This window comes from Neopsephotus bourkii, unplaced genomic scaffold (assembly GCF_033783945.1).
Source record: "Neopsephotus bourkii isolate Nb327-2 ecotype Australia unplaced genomic scaffold, CSIRO-AGI_Nbou_v1 NB_1615, whole genome shotgun sequence".
NCBI classification, from domain to species: Eukaryota; Metazoa; Chordata; class Aves; order Psittaciformes; family Psittacidae; genus Neopsephotus; species Neopsephotus bourkii.
Window position 1 is genome coordinate 5,356,277 of NW_026902090.1, and position 15,231 is coordinate 5,371,507.

The 15,231-nt window shown below is 48.7% G+C and overlaps 1 protein-coding gene and 1 long non-coding RNA gene across 6 annotated transcripts in view; both read left to right on the forward strand.

Moving 5' to 3' along the window:
- Nucleotides 1-649: 649 nt before the first annotated feature.
- Nucleotides 650-2,759, forward strand: LOC133222715 (uncharacterized). Its single transcript, XR_009728346.1, has 2 exons — nt 650-860; nt 1,492-2,759. It is a non-coding gene; the product is annotated as an uncharacterized LOC133222715 (long non-coding RNA).
- Nucleotides 2,760-13,485: 10,726 nt separating this feature from the next.
- Nucleotides 13,486-15,231, forward strand: part of SHOC2 (SHOC2 leucine rich repeat scaffold protein) — a 70,665-nt gene continuing 68,919 nt past the window's right edge. For 2 of the 5 annotated variants that reach the window (XR_009728349.1, XM_061372678.1), the window contains exon 1: nt 13,556-13,696. The gene's annotated coding sequence lies outside the window, so the exon portion shown is untranslated. Of the gene's footprint in view, nt 13,697-14,267; nt 14,340-15,231 lie in introns of those variants that run through there. The other 3 variants (XM_061372679.1, XM_061372681.1, XM_061372680.1) reach the window with 3 other exon arrangements.

Sequence of the window (15,231 nt, forward strand, 5' to 3'; positions counted from 1 at the left end):
GAGCTGTAGTCTTGGGGCGGGTCCTGGCTGCCATCCCCGCACCACCCATCGCAGGGACGGGCAGGCAGCGGGACGCGGAGCACGGCTGACCCGGGGCGGGGGCGCGGCGCGGTGCGGCCGGGCCGGGTCGAGCACAGGCTCCCGCCGCGCCGGGGCTCCTCGGTGGAGCGCCGTGCTCCGGCCTGCGCGGGCCTGCCCGCTCCCGCTGCCTGCCGCTGCCTCCCCTCCCCGCCGGGCCTGCGCCTCAGAGCAGACACCGTCCAACGACCGGCTGGGCCAGGGCGTGCGGGTTCTGGTTTGCGTTGCGAGGCAGCACCTGAGGATATGAGGCGTGAATCGTCTTGCTGTTCAGCATGTAAACAGTAGTAAAAGCCGGTGTTTTTCAAACACTGGCGGGTTTAAATGTCGCCGAACCTGCTCAGCCAGTGCACCTGAGATCACCTCCACCGGCACCGGCCTCGCCTTGGGGGTCATTTGGTGGCGGTAGCAGCTTCCCTCAGAATAACCCGCCTGGGGTCGGTCACTATCTGTGCACAGCACCCGGTCGTGCTGTAGTTTCAGATGTTGCTGATGCCCTGCACACATTGTCTGCCTTGTGCCCTTTGCCTCAGAACTGGCAGTGAAGGTTCATAATCCTGCTAATGCTGTGGCAATTCCTTACTTGTTGCAAGGTTGAGAGCTTCCTTCTTACTATTGCGCTGCGACTGGTTGTGGTTGGATAAAATGAGGGAGACTGTGACTGTTGATGATCAATGACAGTGGTTTTGCTCTCTCGGGCACTACCACGCTATGGACCCCCCAGCTACGGGATCCAAGCCTGCGGTTTGCCAGGAGACCTGTGGTAAAACTCCCAGCTTCCAGTAAGCGGCACCTCTCTGATAGTTATTTAAAGCATCCTCCTGCATTGTTCCAGAACTATTTCCTTTTTCCTCTGAGGGAAACCTAGGGTAGGAAACTGACAGTCCCTCAGGTAGCCCGCTTCCACCTCACTCCAAGTCTTGCCTGCCTGTTGGGTTGGAGGCCAGCAGAGAACCTGTGGAGGGTAGAAGCACACATCTCCTGTGTCCTGTGTGCTGTGTGGTCAGCAAGGACACTTGTGCTTCGGGCCACTTTGTTGTGATTTACATGTTCTACTTTCAGGTCAGGAGGTTGGCACTGATGAGGCCGTAAAATGGATGTCATTGCTGGGAACAGCCTTCTCTACCCTTTGAAGTGCATAGGAACGTTCCCACTGATTTCAGTGGGAAAAGCTCTTTTGTCTGGCATGCTAGTCTGTCTGCCAATTAGTATTTCATACTGATTGGAAGGGAAAAGGCTACGGACTGATTTGTGAACACTGTGGATGTTTGCTTGTAAACAGTGCGTGCAAATTGAAAATCAGTTATTTGGCAGTTGTTTCTTTGTTTGATCCAGCATCTTATATATGGCCGTGCCCAAAAATGAACATAAAAGCCAGTTATGACTGAAAATCTTGCACTATGCCACTAACAGTTATTCCTGTGTTAACAAGTATGGCTTGCAGAGCAACAGAAGGTGGACTGAAAGCAAGGCATTGAAATCAAATTGTAGGCAAGGGTTTTTGACAGCGTCCTGATGACCACCAGGAGTCCAGCATCATATGAGAATTGGTGTCTATAGCAGCCAGAGCCCATCGCAGTCATGCAAGGAATCACCTTCCAAGCAGAGTTTTCCTGCCGATGGAGTTTGTTTACATGGGGATGAGAAACAATGGTCAACTCAGTTTGTTACTTGAGCATTTCACTGGTGGAGAAGTGGAATCTGGCATTGTGTGCTGAATCCATTTTCTTAGCTAGGCAAATGCCAACTTGGCAGCCTGTCTGGAAAGCTGATAGCACTGGGACAGGTGTGATTGTGGAGATTGGTTTTGACAGGCTCTAGTAAGTCTGCTTTTAAGACGCCTCTTTCCATTGGGGAAAGAAAGCACAGTCACTACATTCAGGACTGGAGGGACTGGATGAGAGAGAGGAGAGAGGCAACGGCATTGTCTGCAGCTTCATACCCTTAAAGACAGGAATGGTTTAGCTTTGAGTAAGGCTGGCATTTATTCACTAGGGTGGTGCTAGCTATAGTTAAGAGGAGGGGAAGGTGTAGCATTGAGGACCTAATTCCCCTTCCTAAAGCCCTGAGACTTCAACTTTAGATAAACCCTGGTGTTACTTGGCAAAGCATGAGAGCGGTACCCACAGAGAGGACCATGTGCTCTAGGTTGTATATCCTTATTTTACTGAAGTCATAAACAAGTTATTCTTGTACACTGCAGAAAGCCTCGCAACCACAAACCCAGCAATAACTTCATAAATGATAAGCTTGTTTTCCTCCCCCTCTTCCCAGATACCCCGAGTGCAGCAGACAGCAGAGATGTGCATTGCTGGAATCCAGAGAGTTTCATAACGTGGCAGCCGCTTGCTGAAAGCCCTGCAGATACAAAACAACGCTTACTTTAAGTCTTGGGAAACAGCTCCTACTAAGTAGAAGAAAAAAGCATGTAGGTGAAGCAATGTTGCCTGTCCCAGTTGTTTATGAGGCTTGGGTTCTGTCTTTATATATTTTAAATGCTTTTTATTTTCATTCTGCTTTTTGAGCCTTTCAAGTGCATGTTTTCCATTTCTTTTCCATCTGAGACGAAAGTCTGGAATCCAGTCCTTGCTTTAAAAACAAAAATCTGGTTCAGAGTTCTGTATAATCATGTAGCTCCAGACATGGGGTGTTTAAAAATAAAGCCACTTTCATGAGAATCACCCATCTTGAAGGTGACTTTCTGTTCTGAGTTTAAGTAAATACTTTGTTGGCAGTTTAAGAAGTTTTTAACAACATCTGATCTGCATTTGCTTTCCAGGCAGATCTCTCTCTTTTTCCTTCTTTTCTAAAAATCCAGAGCTTGTTTCATGTCTGTATGTGCTGATGTGGTCAGAAATGTAGTGTACCAGCATGCCTGTGACGTGCGTTGAATAATGCATACCAGTGCTTTAAAAAATACACATGCAGGTTGCATGCAATTGTCCCCTCAAGCTGCTCAGTGGTACCATGAGATACAGAGCCCATCTTCTGTGGAGACAGGAGGAGGAGGTGGTTTGTGTTTACTGGGTGGGGTAAATCGGAGAACAGAAAGCCTGAGGGAATCCCAAATGCCTTCAAGGCCTGAAGCTTAACATCCTGATGTTTAACCCAGTCCTCCTTTTGGAAAGGAATTGACAGATGAGTGATTTCTTTTAGATGAGCTTTCCGAATCTATTTATTTTAGATCTGTTGTTTGATGCATTGGTGTCTTCAAGCTGTGCGCACAAGGCAAGAAGGAGACGTCCTTACTCAGTGTGGAGATTTATCTTTCACTGCTACATACGTAAAAGTGCCTGGAAATGTATTATCCAAGGGACACAGAAATAGCTTTTTGACAGGCTGCTCTATCTCCAGCAGTAATGCCCGGTAAATGCAGAGACCTGGCTGCCTGGCTCATTGCTAAGTGTCAGTCCCGCTCTGGGCTCCCACGCCAGATGCTCTATGCTGGCATTTCCAGGGGGTTACTGCTCTACTTGTGTGGTTTGAATCGCTGAAGTCTTTGGCCTTGTGCCTTAAAGTGCCAGCAGAGGCATGCTGTAATTGCCCGTAAATGCACCGTCTGTCATATTACTGTTTCATTACTCCAGCTTCTCACCGCCGCACGCTGCTCAGTGTCTCTCTTGCTATCTTTATTTAATTGAGCAGAAAAAATCTGAGACTTGTGCTTCACTTACGTCACTTTGTATTTACCCAGCATCACTGGATCCTACTATGAAGTCCCAGCTTTTGTTTGCAGAAGTCAGTCTTCTGTATAGAAAAGATAAGGTCAATATCTAAAGCATATGTTAGAAAGAGAATCAATATTTTAACACATGGTAAAGTCAGATCATAAATCTCTCAACACAGTCAAATGATTGTATTATTCGCCCTTGAAACACCGCTCCTCCCTCTGGGAAACAAGAGGGGGAAAGAAAACTCTTGAATAACCAAGCCCTTGTCCTCACAATGAAGGACTGTTCTGAGCTCCTCGCTCTGTGTCGCTTCTTTCTTTTCTGTCTCCTAACTCTTTCTTCTGTTGTGTGTCAGACGCCTGCCTCTTAGAGACCTGTCTATCCCTATCCCATCCCTGTTAATCTTTTTCAGAGTATAACTGGGATGGAGCCAGTCTCTCCCTATCCCATCACTGTTCATATTGTTCAGGGGATTACTGGAATCATAGAATCATAGAATCATGGAATAGTTAGGGTCGGAAAGGACCTTAAGATCATCAAGTTCCAACCCCCCTGCCATGGGCAGGGACACCTCCCACTAAACCATGTCACCCAAGGCTCTGTCCAGCCTGGCCGTGAACACTGCCAGGGATGGAGCATTCACGACTTCCCTGGGCAACCCATTCCAGTGCCTTACCACCCTAACAGGAAAGAATTTCCTCCTTATATCCAGTCTAAACTTCCCTTGTTTAAGTTTTAACCTGTTACCCCTTGTCCTGTCACTACAGTCCCTAATGAAGAGTCCCTCCCCAGCATCCCTATAGGCCCCCTTCAGATACTGGAAGGCTGCTATGAGGTCTCCACACAGCCTTCTCTTCTCCAGGCTGAACAGCCCCGACTTTCTCAGCCTATCTTCATATGGGAGGTGCTCCAGTCCCCTGATTATCCTTGTGGCCTCCTCTGGACTTGTTCCAACAGTTCCATGTCCTTTTTATGTTGAGGACACCAGAACTGCACACAATACTCCAGGTGAGGTCTCACGAGAGCAGAGTAGAGGGGCAAGATCACCACCTTTGACCTGCTGGTCATGCTCCTTTTGATGCAGCCCAGGATATGGTTGGCTTTCTGGGCTGCAAGTGCACACTGAAGCCGGCTCATGTTCATTTTCTCATCGACCAGCACCCCCAAGTCCTTCTCTGCAGGGCTGCTCTGATTCTCTTCTCTGCCCAGCCTGTAGCTGTGCCTCGGATTGCTCCGACCCAGGTGTAGGACCTTGCAGTTGGCATGTTTAAAGTTCATGAGATTGACATCAGCCCACCTCACAAGCATGTCAAGGTCCCTCTGGATGGCATTCCTTCCCTCCAGCGTATCAACCGAACCACACAGCTTGGTGTCATCGGCAAACTTGCTGAGGGCGCGCTCAATCCCACTGTCCGTGTCAGCGACAAAGATGTTGAGAAAGACTGGTCCCAACATCGATCCCTGAAGGACACCACTCGTTACTGGTCTCCAGCCGGACATTGAGCCATTGACCACAACTCTTTGCATGCGGGATGTCAGGTCTTCCTTGAGATCAGCTCATGAGGACGTTCCACTGCATACTTGTTGCCATTGCAAACAGCGCTAAGCTTCCTCCCAGGCTTGCAGCTGAACCCTTATTAATGTGTGTTTTAAAAATACTCTTCCAGAGCTCTCTCCAAAGCAGTCCTTGTCTGTATGGCCTATAAAAGAACTCGGCAGCACGCTGACTGCTTTTCTTTCCTCATGCTCCCTGCATCTGTGACAAATGTATGTCATTTTCCTCGTCTTCCATTTAGCTTTGAGTCTCTGAATCAGAACACAGCACCCTGCACACAGGATCAAGATCGAGGCTGCTGTTCTCTACTACAACAATAATAAATGTTAGGGTGGCCCGCACTCAGTCTGCTGTATGGTTTTCATTGCTCTGGGCTGAGGGAGTTTCACGATGTCCTTTTCGAATATGGGTGTGCACCTGAACTATTTTCAGGGTTTTTTGTATTTCAGAAATCCTCAACTAACATTTTCCTTTACAGGTGTACTCCTGGTAACGCCTGACAGAGCTAGCACCATTGTTGGGGTTGTTCTCACTTCCCATAACTGAACAATGAGGTTACTCATTTCATGCTGGTTTCTGGTTTGTTTTATTTTTCATCCATCTCTTTCCTGCAGGAAAGAGCAATTTATATAATGATTTCACTGTGGAATTGACTTCAGGCTTTACTGCTATTTGTCACCATTTAGGAAATCCATCCCTGGCTCCAGGAGAACACTCAATTCCTGCTGACAGTCTGGAAGAGGGTGGGAAAATAGCAGAGCTGCAGCTATTGAGACCAACAGGCAAATATTTTATTCCACCTTAATTTTCCCTTCCCAAATTACTTCTAAAGATTTTTTTCCTCTTTGTGAGAATGCAAATGAGGGCTGGTTGGTTGTTTCTTTTCCTGGGGACTCTCCTATTCATCTTCTTCCACATTTCAGGCAGTGGAGCTTGCAGCAGTGACAAGATGTAATCCCAGGTAACACTGCTTGTGCCCATAGCCTTGGTTAACCTGCTGGCAACAGTACTTGCCTGGGCATGGGGCAGCTGGCTTTTCACACAGCTCAGCATGGATGTGCTGCCACTCCCTGTCACTTTTAGGACACAGATGAGTGGAATTGTAATAAAGTTGTTCTGCCTTTCTGAGGCTACCAATGTCAGGGGCCTTTCTCTTCCTTGGCAACTGCAGGAGCCTCCTTCTTTCAGCTTCACACCTTTATCAGCTAAAAATGTTAACAGTATGGAACTGGTTGCCTTCAGGCTCTTTCTTTAAAGGACTGGCTGCACTGCTACCCTGTTGTGGCTTTTGAGGACTGGAAGATCAGAGAGGACAGTGGGAAGTAGAAGGCTTCTCCCTCTTTTATGCGGGATGGAGGTAGGCTATGCCCTTGTATGAAGTTCAGCAGAGAAAAACTTGGGCTCTGCTTGCATTCCTACATACCGTGCCATACCAGTCAGCCTGGTACTAATCTTCATGGATCTTTGAAGGCATGAAATGACATGCAGTGTAAATGAAACCCAAGCCACACCATACCCGATCATTGGTGCCAGCCAGTTTTAGAAGGCTGTCTTGTACCACTTGCAGGCATGCAGATCTGCAGTGCTCACACAGCATCAGAGTCCAACAGCAATGTGTGGCATGTAAAAGGCTGGTGAACCCACAGCCACTTAGGATTGAATGCACTTTCCTGGGGAGGAAGTGGCTTTTCCCTTGGAAAGCTCAAGTCCCCAGGGCCTGCGTGAGGTCAGTGGAAAAAGTGATCTCTTCAGAATACGATTCATAGTGCCTGAGCACAGGCTTATCTTATTGACTACAGAGGAGGCTTAACCTCTGTAGAGTTAAACTAGCTTTTGTGAATACCCATCCCCTCTTGCTCCTTTATTGTGGGAATTATGCTAGTCCTGGGCATGGTTAGTCCTTAGTAAGGCACGCTGCCTCTGGAAATTCAGGTGCTGCACACCCTAGCTAAAAGAAGCTTGTGCACCACAGAGCACAGAATGTCCTGTTGCATCCTGCTTGGTCACTTCGAGTTACCCTGGGATGTCAAAAAAGGTTAGTTTCTTTAGGGATGGCCTGGCTGTAATCAGCATCTGTTTCAGCTTAGCTGGGTTTTTCATTCCAGCCTTTCTTTCCTTTCAATATAGAGACAACTGAAGCCTTTAATTTGCCCTTGTCTTTCACTGCAGAGAAAAGTAGGAGTTTCTAACAGCTGATACTATCCTGTCTAGAATATCTACACTAAAAAAATACAGTTTATTTTCTGCTGTGAATGAAAAGCTCTTGCTTGTTTCTGTTGTTGGTAGTGTTGACTTTGAAAGATAAATTGTTTGAACTGGTTGACTCTCTGTTTGTGTAATTGAAGATTAGCTTGCTTGATAGCCTGCTGGATTTGCAGTTTTCCCTTGCACTAGATAAACTGCAGAGCTGCCGGCCCCGGGGCAGTTAGGACACAGCACATATTTGAAAGGTTTGTGTGCATACAAGTAAAGAAGAGAAAATCATGTTATGTGTGGCATTCTGGATGTGCTGTCTCAGTATTGCCATGTCCTGTCTTCCCACCTTGAAGAGCTCCTGTAAGACCTAGGAAGTCTGTTGAAAAACTTGCTAACAGCCTCACGGACACAGATAGGTGGCTAATGAATTGAAAGTTGAAGCTGGCAGGACCAGAACTGTTTTTACATGGTAGTTTTACAACCCTAAATCATGCTGTTTGGTTTTGAGAACACAGGTACCTTAATCAAATACTGTCCTTTTATCATTGCATTTGTTTTGTAGAACCAACTGGAGGAAAAAGCAAAAGTAGATTCATGTCACTCAAGTAAGCAGACCTGGCTGTGAAGACATAAAAGGAACATACAGTAAAAATAGCAACATCTTACTGTACTGTAGTCCCTCAACAGAGAACCACATTTTGAGGTTCCCCTTCTTTGCATCCTTCTTTGTATTGCAACAGCATCTTGCACCAAGGAGCAGCTTTTGCTCTGGTGGGGCACTGTGTGTTTTCAATGTGATGGCTCTTGCTGTCAGCTGCTCTGTTGGAGTATTGGCTTCTAGACACTGACATGGCTCTGAAAGCCTGTGTGCATCCTCCAGGTATGGTGTCTGTGCCAGGAACCCTTTCTCTCTCCCCTTCAGCTCCTTAGTTGTGCCAACTATTCCAGCCTTCACAGTTTTTGTATACTCATACTAGTAAGAGTGGAGCCAAGGTGACATTCAAGGGGAAGGTAAAAAAGCAGTGACAAAGGCAAACACTGTTTTCCTGATTGGTTTGATGCTCATAAAATGAAATGGGCTTTCTTGTGCCATCAGAAAGAAATAAAGCATGTTTCTTTCCCCCAGAAGAACTAAACCTGTTGCAGCCCTTGGCTAAAAGACTGAAGCCAAACTTTTGGTAAACTGATGACTCAAGAGAAGGGAAAGAAAGAGGATAGGGCAGGAAGGTCTGGGTAGATTAAGGTGTAGATGACAGGAAGATAAAGCCTAGGACTGGGAACTTGGAGGTTTGAGAACTGATAGAGGGAGATTCAGATTCACAGAGAAACTGAAACTGGGAATTAGAGGAGCTTTATACTGAGACTGACTGGGAAGGAACTGGCAGCAGGGGAGGGAAGACACAGGAATTCAGTTTGCCAGTACAAGGAGACAAGAAGAGACAGGAAAGAGTGTTAGGGAGATAGGCAGTGAGATGAAGAACCAGACAAGAGACTGAACTCGGACTTGGTGTGGGGAACCAAAGTTGAAGGCCCTGTTGGAGGCTAAGAAAGGAGAGACAGCCTGAGGAAGGATCAAGTGATCAGAGTCTGAAACTGGAGGTCAGGCACAGGGATGGGAACAGAGTAGCAGGGGAGAGCTGTGAGAGGCAGTGGGACATCCTGGCTTCCAGAGCTGGAAGTGGAGCAGAGCCTCCCTGAGACTGGCCTTCACATTGGCTTAGGCAGCAAAGAATTTGCCTCTTGTGTTGTCTGCCCCAGCCCACAGCACAGAAATGGCTCAAACCGAGTGTCCTTGGCCAAGACAGCAGCAGCTGCCTGCCTGGGGGAGGAGAGAGGCTTTCTTCTATGAGATGACAAGAATTGTACAGTTGGGAGGAGGTAGTGAAAAGGCCACATGACCAAGAGAGAAAGGGTCAATTCATTAGTCTGGCAGCCACTAAATTAAGCAAAGACAAGTGGGGCTATGGTATCAGAGGTAACTGACTTGAGTCAAAGATGATTCTAAAGTTGTTAGATTGATCTTGTGGTCAGCTTAAGCAAGCTCAGCTAATTAATTGCTTTGTTTTAGTTCATTGTGTAAGAGCTAGCTCCTAATAAATCACACTGCGTTGTAGAAACATGCTTGAAACAACTGTGTAAATACTAAATAGCCTTAGGAATGGTCTTATGAATCTAATCCAAATTCCAACACTCATCCCCCTCTGCTGCTGGTTTAGGTGCAGGATAACACTCTGCTATTGCTGTTTCAAGTGAAAGGGGCAGAGGTCTGTGTTTGACACACAAAGGTACCAGCATGGCTGATGACCCATAGATGTGCTGTGGTGTTGCATGATCCTATACTGATAATTGTCCCTTTCCAGAACAGGCGTTAAAGGAACATTATGAAGGTTGAAAAGCCAAGTATTTAAAAGTTAGGCTATGTCCAAATGAACCTGCTAGTGAAACCTTAACTCAGAACACATATGCATGTAGGTTATGAAATGCTTGTTAATTATATTTCCCCTCCTGTTCATTTCAGTGTGAATGGCAGTAATTCAAGATCCTCACACAGTTTTATGGGTTTTTTGGGGCAATGAAGCTGAGGAACCTCTTACATACTGTCTGTGGATCTGTTTTGAGGAGAGGTACTCAGGTGCAGTACCACAAGGTTCAAAATATCATAGAATCATAGAATCAAGTAGGTTGGAAAAGATCTTTAAGCTCATCCAGTCCAACCATTACCCCAGCACTGCCAAGGCCACCACTAACGCATGGCACTGAGGGACTCATCTGCGTGTTTTGTGAACACTTCCAGGGATGGTGATTCCACCACTGCCCTGGACAGCCTGTTCCAATATCTGAGCACCCTCTCTGTGAAGAAATTGTTCCTAATATCCAATCTAAACCTCCCCTGGTGCAGCTTGAGGCCAATTCCTCTTGTCCTATTGCTTGTTACCCGGGAGAAGAGATTGACCCTCACCTCATTACAACCTCCTTTTAGGTAGTTGTAGAGAACAATAAGGTCCCCCCTGAGCCTTGTCTTCTCCAGACTAAATAACGCCAGTTCCCTCAGCCATTCCTCGTAAGACTTATTCTCCAGGCCCTTCACCACGTTCGTTGCCCTCCTCTGGACCTGCTCCAGCACCTCAGTATCTCTCTTGTAGTGAGGGTCCTAGAACTGAACACAGTATCTGAGGTGCAGCCTCACCAGTGCTGAGTACAGGGGGATAATCACTGCCCTGGCCCTCCTGGCTAAGATATTGCTGTTACAGGCCAGGATGCTGTTGCCCTTCTTAGCTGCCTGAGCACAAGCTGCTCATGTTCAGCGGCCATCAATCAGCACCTCCAGGTCATTTTCCACTGAGCAGCTTTCCAACCACTCTTCCCCAAGCCTGTAGCATTGCATGGGGTGGTTGTGGCCCAAGTGCATGACCCAGCTCTTTGCTTTGTTGAACCTTATACCGTTCGCCCATCGATCCACCCTGTCCAGATCACTCTGCAGAGCCTTCCCATCCACCAGCAGATCAACATTCCTGCCCAGCTGAGTGTTGTCCACAAATTTACTGAAGGTGCCCTCAATCCCCTCATCCAGATCATCAGTGAAGATGTTAAACAACACTGGCCCTAACACCGAGCCCTGAGGGACACCACTAGTGACCTGTCAGTGCAGTGTCCTGATCCTGAGAGACCTTTAACTAATACTTCTAGGATTATGACTCTTACGTTCACCTTCTACAGTGGGCCAGGTCTGTGTTGATGAAGATTTGGGGACAAACATTGCTGATGGAGGCTGGGAGTAGGTTGGAGCTGATCTCTCCAGCATCCAGTAGGAGGGTATAAAATTAACTACTCCATTTGTGCAGATTAAAAACAAATCTTGTGTGTATGAATTCTGCCTTTGCAAAAAAGTCTGCTAGTTCTCATTGTTGGCACGAGTATTACTGTAGTATCAGTCTAATCTCCTAGGACTTATTTAAGGAATTGCAGCACAAGGGCGGAGTGATCTGTAAATTCCTTGGCTGAATCCTTGTCTAGTGACAGTTGTCCTGCTCTGCTTTATAACAGCTTTTTGATTTTATGTTTTCTTATAAGAAGAGCAAATCAGTTTAGGGATTTATTTTTTTTTAGGATAAAGAAGTATTTTTTTAGATTTCAAATCAAATTTTGAAAGTTAATTGAATAGAAGCAGAAGTAAAATCTCTCACAGAACCGGAGGACACTTGGCGTGTATCCTCTATACGTTCATGTTAAAAGTCCCTCTCCATCTTTTCTGTAGGCTCCCATTAAGTACTGGAAGCTGTTCTAAGGTCTCCCTGGAGCCTCCTCCAGGCTGAACCAGCCCAGCTCTCTCAGCCTGTCTCCAGAGCAGAGGTGCTCCAGCCCTCGGAGCATCTTTGTGGCCTCTTCCGGACTTGCTCAAACAGGTCCATGCCCTTCCTATGTTGGGTTGATCTATAGTACAGAAGATGTAGGTGTATGTAGCATCTCTGTGTGTTCAAATAAGCAACAAATATTCTTTCAGACTCCAAGCTTTCAAGGCAAAACTGTATTTTTGTGTCTCGTAAGGGATGGGCGCACTGTCTGCACTGAGGGCTTTACTGAATAATGACAACAAATAAACGTCCAGCCATTGTGAGAAATACTAAAATTACACCTGGTTTATGCCCTGTGACCCATTATGCTAAAAAACCAATTCTGTTTTTAACTGCTGTCCAGCATTTATTAGTAAAATAGCAACATTGAACTGTCTGGTTTGCTAAAGAACCACACAAAGGAAACTGGCAGAACCCAGATAGTCGAATATGAGTAGCTTTGTTTCACTGAAACTAGCCTCAGTGGTTGCCAGAGGTTGGAAGAACCTGATGGAAATAGCACTTAGATTTGACTATCTGATGTAGGAAATGGCTCCCAAATTTACTCATGGGTTTGATTCTCCTGAGGTTGCTGCTGTTCCTTTTTAATGTGAGACAGTGGGACCAGTCCAGACCAGCAAGTGCTGAGACCAATTAGTAGACTCCCATTGGCTCTAATGTGTTTTACAAATTAGAATGTTGAGCTACTACTGCAGTGCAGAATCCATCTAAACTTGAAAGGGGAACTGATTGCAGCCACCTGAGAACTTAGCATTAAAAAGCTAAACCTTTCTCAGCAAAATACCAAAAGATCTGTTATAACAAGTCTTCAAAGAACTTGCTTTTAAATCCCATCTGAACTCAAATGATGACTGATCGCAGATGCTCTGCACACTGGGGTGTATTTGTCAACGCGGAGGTGTGGTCGCCACCTTCTGAATGGCTCCTGCCGTTTCTTGAGGCCCCAACGTGTTCCTTGCAAGGGAGCTTGGTCGTGCTTAGCTTAAGGCATCTCCTATGGAAAGAGTAGTCAGCACACTGGTGCAAGGTTATAGTAGGTGTCAAATGGGGATGGTTCTCACTCTGTAGAGGAAGGAAACACGGGAACGCTGCATTGCCCTGCTCCACCTCTTTGGTGATGTCTCAGTAGCTATAAAGGTGACCAGCAGCAAGTGCAGGGTAGGTGTGAGACACACACAGGGCTCTGAGACCTGCTTTGTACCCACTCCTCACGTTAGAACGTCTGATCCTCTGTCTTGGGGGCAAACTCTCCAGTTAAACGGTTGGGCTGTCGGGAGAACAGTTCCTGATCCTTCTAACTCTTCAATGAGGGATAGTCAGCGACCGGCTGAGCTACGGGCCGCCCTCCTCACTGAGGGCAATCGCCACACTCGTTTCAGCGGTGACACGAGGGGGATGCGAGGCCAGGGAGACTCCGGTGTGAGGCCGCGCAGGGCCGGTTACCTGCTGAGGCTGCCCTGCAGCTGCACCGGCGGGCTCTGAGGGGCGGCGGCGGCACGGCCCGGCCCCTCGGGGCTTACGAGACCCCGAGACAAGCGGCCCAGACAGCGGGGAGCCCGGCCTCAGCGCGCCCGGCCCCGGCAGGCCGGCCCCGGCCCCGCCCCTCCGCCTCACCGTCGCCAGGGGCAACCGGGCCACTTCCGCCCGCCGCCAAGATGGCGGCGGCGCCGTAACCTGGAAGCGGTCGCTCTCTCCGCGCCGCGGCGGGCCCGCCCCCGGTGTGCGGCGGGAGGGCGGTGGGCGGGCAGTCCCGTGACGGCTCGGTGCGCACAGACGGTGGCCGGCAGGGGCGGGTGGGGAGGGGGGGGTCTGAGTTCGCCTCGGGAGGATGGCGGAGCCGCACGGTACGGGGCAGCCGGGCTGGGGCCGCGGCTGGTTGGGGCGGGGGGGGCGGTGCCGCCGCCGGGGCAGGGCTGAGGCGGTGGCTGACAGCGGGCGGGGTGGGCCTGGCGGCGGCCGGGAACGGCGGCTGCGGCGGGGGAGGCGGGAGGCCGCGGGCACAAAGGCGGGGAGGGCCCGGGCAGCAGGTAACCGCGCGGGGAGCGCGCCCCGTGCCGCCTCAGAGCGGGGGGTGGTGGCGGGAGGCAGCGGGGCAGCCCTCGGGGCTACCGGCACCCAGCGAGTGTGTGCGTGCGTGTGTGTGTGCGCTCCCGTGCCCCGGCGGGGCAGCCCCGCCCGGCCCCAGGCAGGTGGGGTGGGGCGGGTCGGGTCTGGCCGGGCCGGGCCGGGCTGGGGGCCGCCCGCTGCGAGCGGCGGGGCTGGGGGGGGGGCGGTCGACCCGCTGGGCTTGGCGGCAGGGCTGCCCCGCTCCGCCGCGCTGCCGGGCGATGGCAGCGACCAGCCGCCGCCACAACAACAACAGAAAGAAAGGAGGAAGCTCCGCTTTACAGCTTCACCTCTCCTCCTCCCCGCCAGCTCCCGGTGCCGAGAGCTGGCTAAGAGAAATCTGAGGGACTTCGCATGTGTGTAGTGGTACTGGTGCTCGGGGTAATGATTACCGACGCTCAGGGTAATGATTACATCTGCCTCTCTGTGTGAGTGCTGTCCCCCACCCTCTTCTATAGGCGTGAGGTTCTTTTCCTGTTTCACCCGATGTATTTATTGTGGCAGTTCTGATGGAGACGGACAGGCAAAACCTCCTTTCAAAAATCATCGCCTTCCTGCCTAGCCAGGTGATTTTTGCTAGTGTTTAAACCGGAGGGGTGTTGCAGAAAAGCCGTGTGACAGCTATGTGTGGCCGTAGAAGGTGTTTTCACCGAGTTGTATGTATCTTTCTCTAGGAAACGGTTAAAAAGCTGTAGTAATCTTAGGTGGGGTGAACGGCTGTTGACTAAAATTGCGACTGGGTGTGGGCTGTGCAGAAATTCATCAGAGCTGAAGTTTGGTGGAACTGTTGCTGCTTTACTTTAGCCGCAGGTAGGGACACGGAGTAGAAAGTCACAGTGTGTGAGGAGGGAACTGTGAAGTGCTGAAGTAGTGCTAGTGTTTTTTACCTGATGTGGTTGAGCTGGGACTATGGATGCATACGTTCAACTCAGCTCTGCACATGTGCAGACACTTTTGAGGCAGAATATTCATGATCAAGGAGTTGTAATTGTGCGTGTTGTGATTGCTGCAGGACTTGGCTGGGTCTTTTTTTGTGTCTATCAGAGCAGAAATTAAGGTGGTTTTAGTAATTACCTTCATGATTTTCTCCTGTTTCTTGTTTACACATTTGACTTTCTGCTTATTGTTGTTTTTACCTTGTAAACTGCCTTTTTATAATCACTAGTCATTATGGGATGCTTCTATTTATAAAATCAAGGGCTTAAAGTAGGTGGTGGTCAAATTAAGTTACACTTATTTACAGCCATATTTCAGGCATATGTTGCATAGTGAT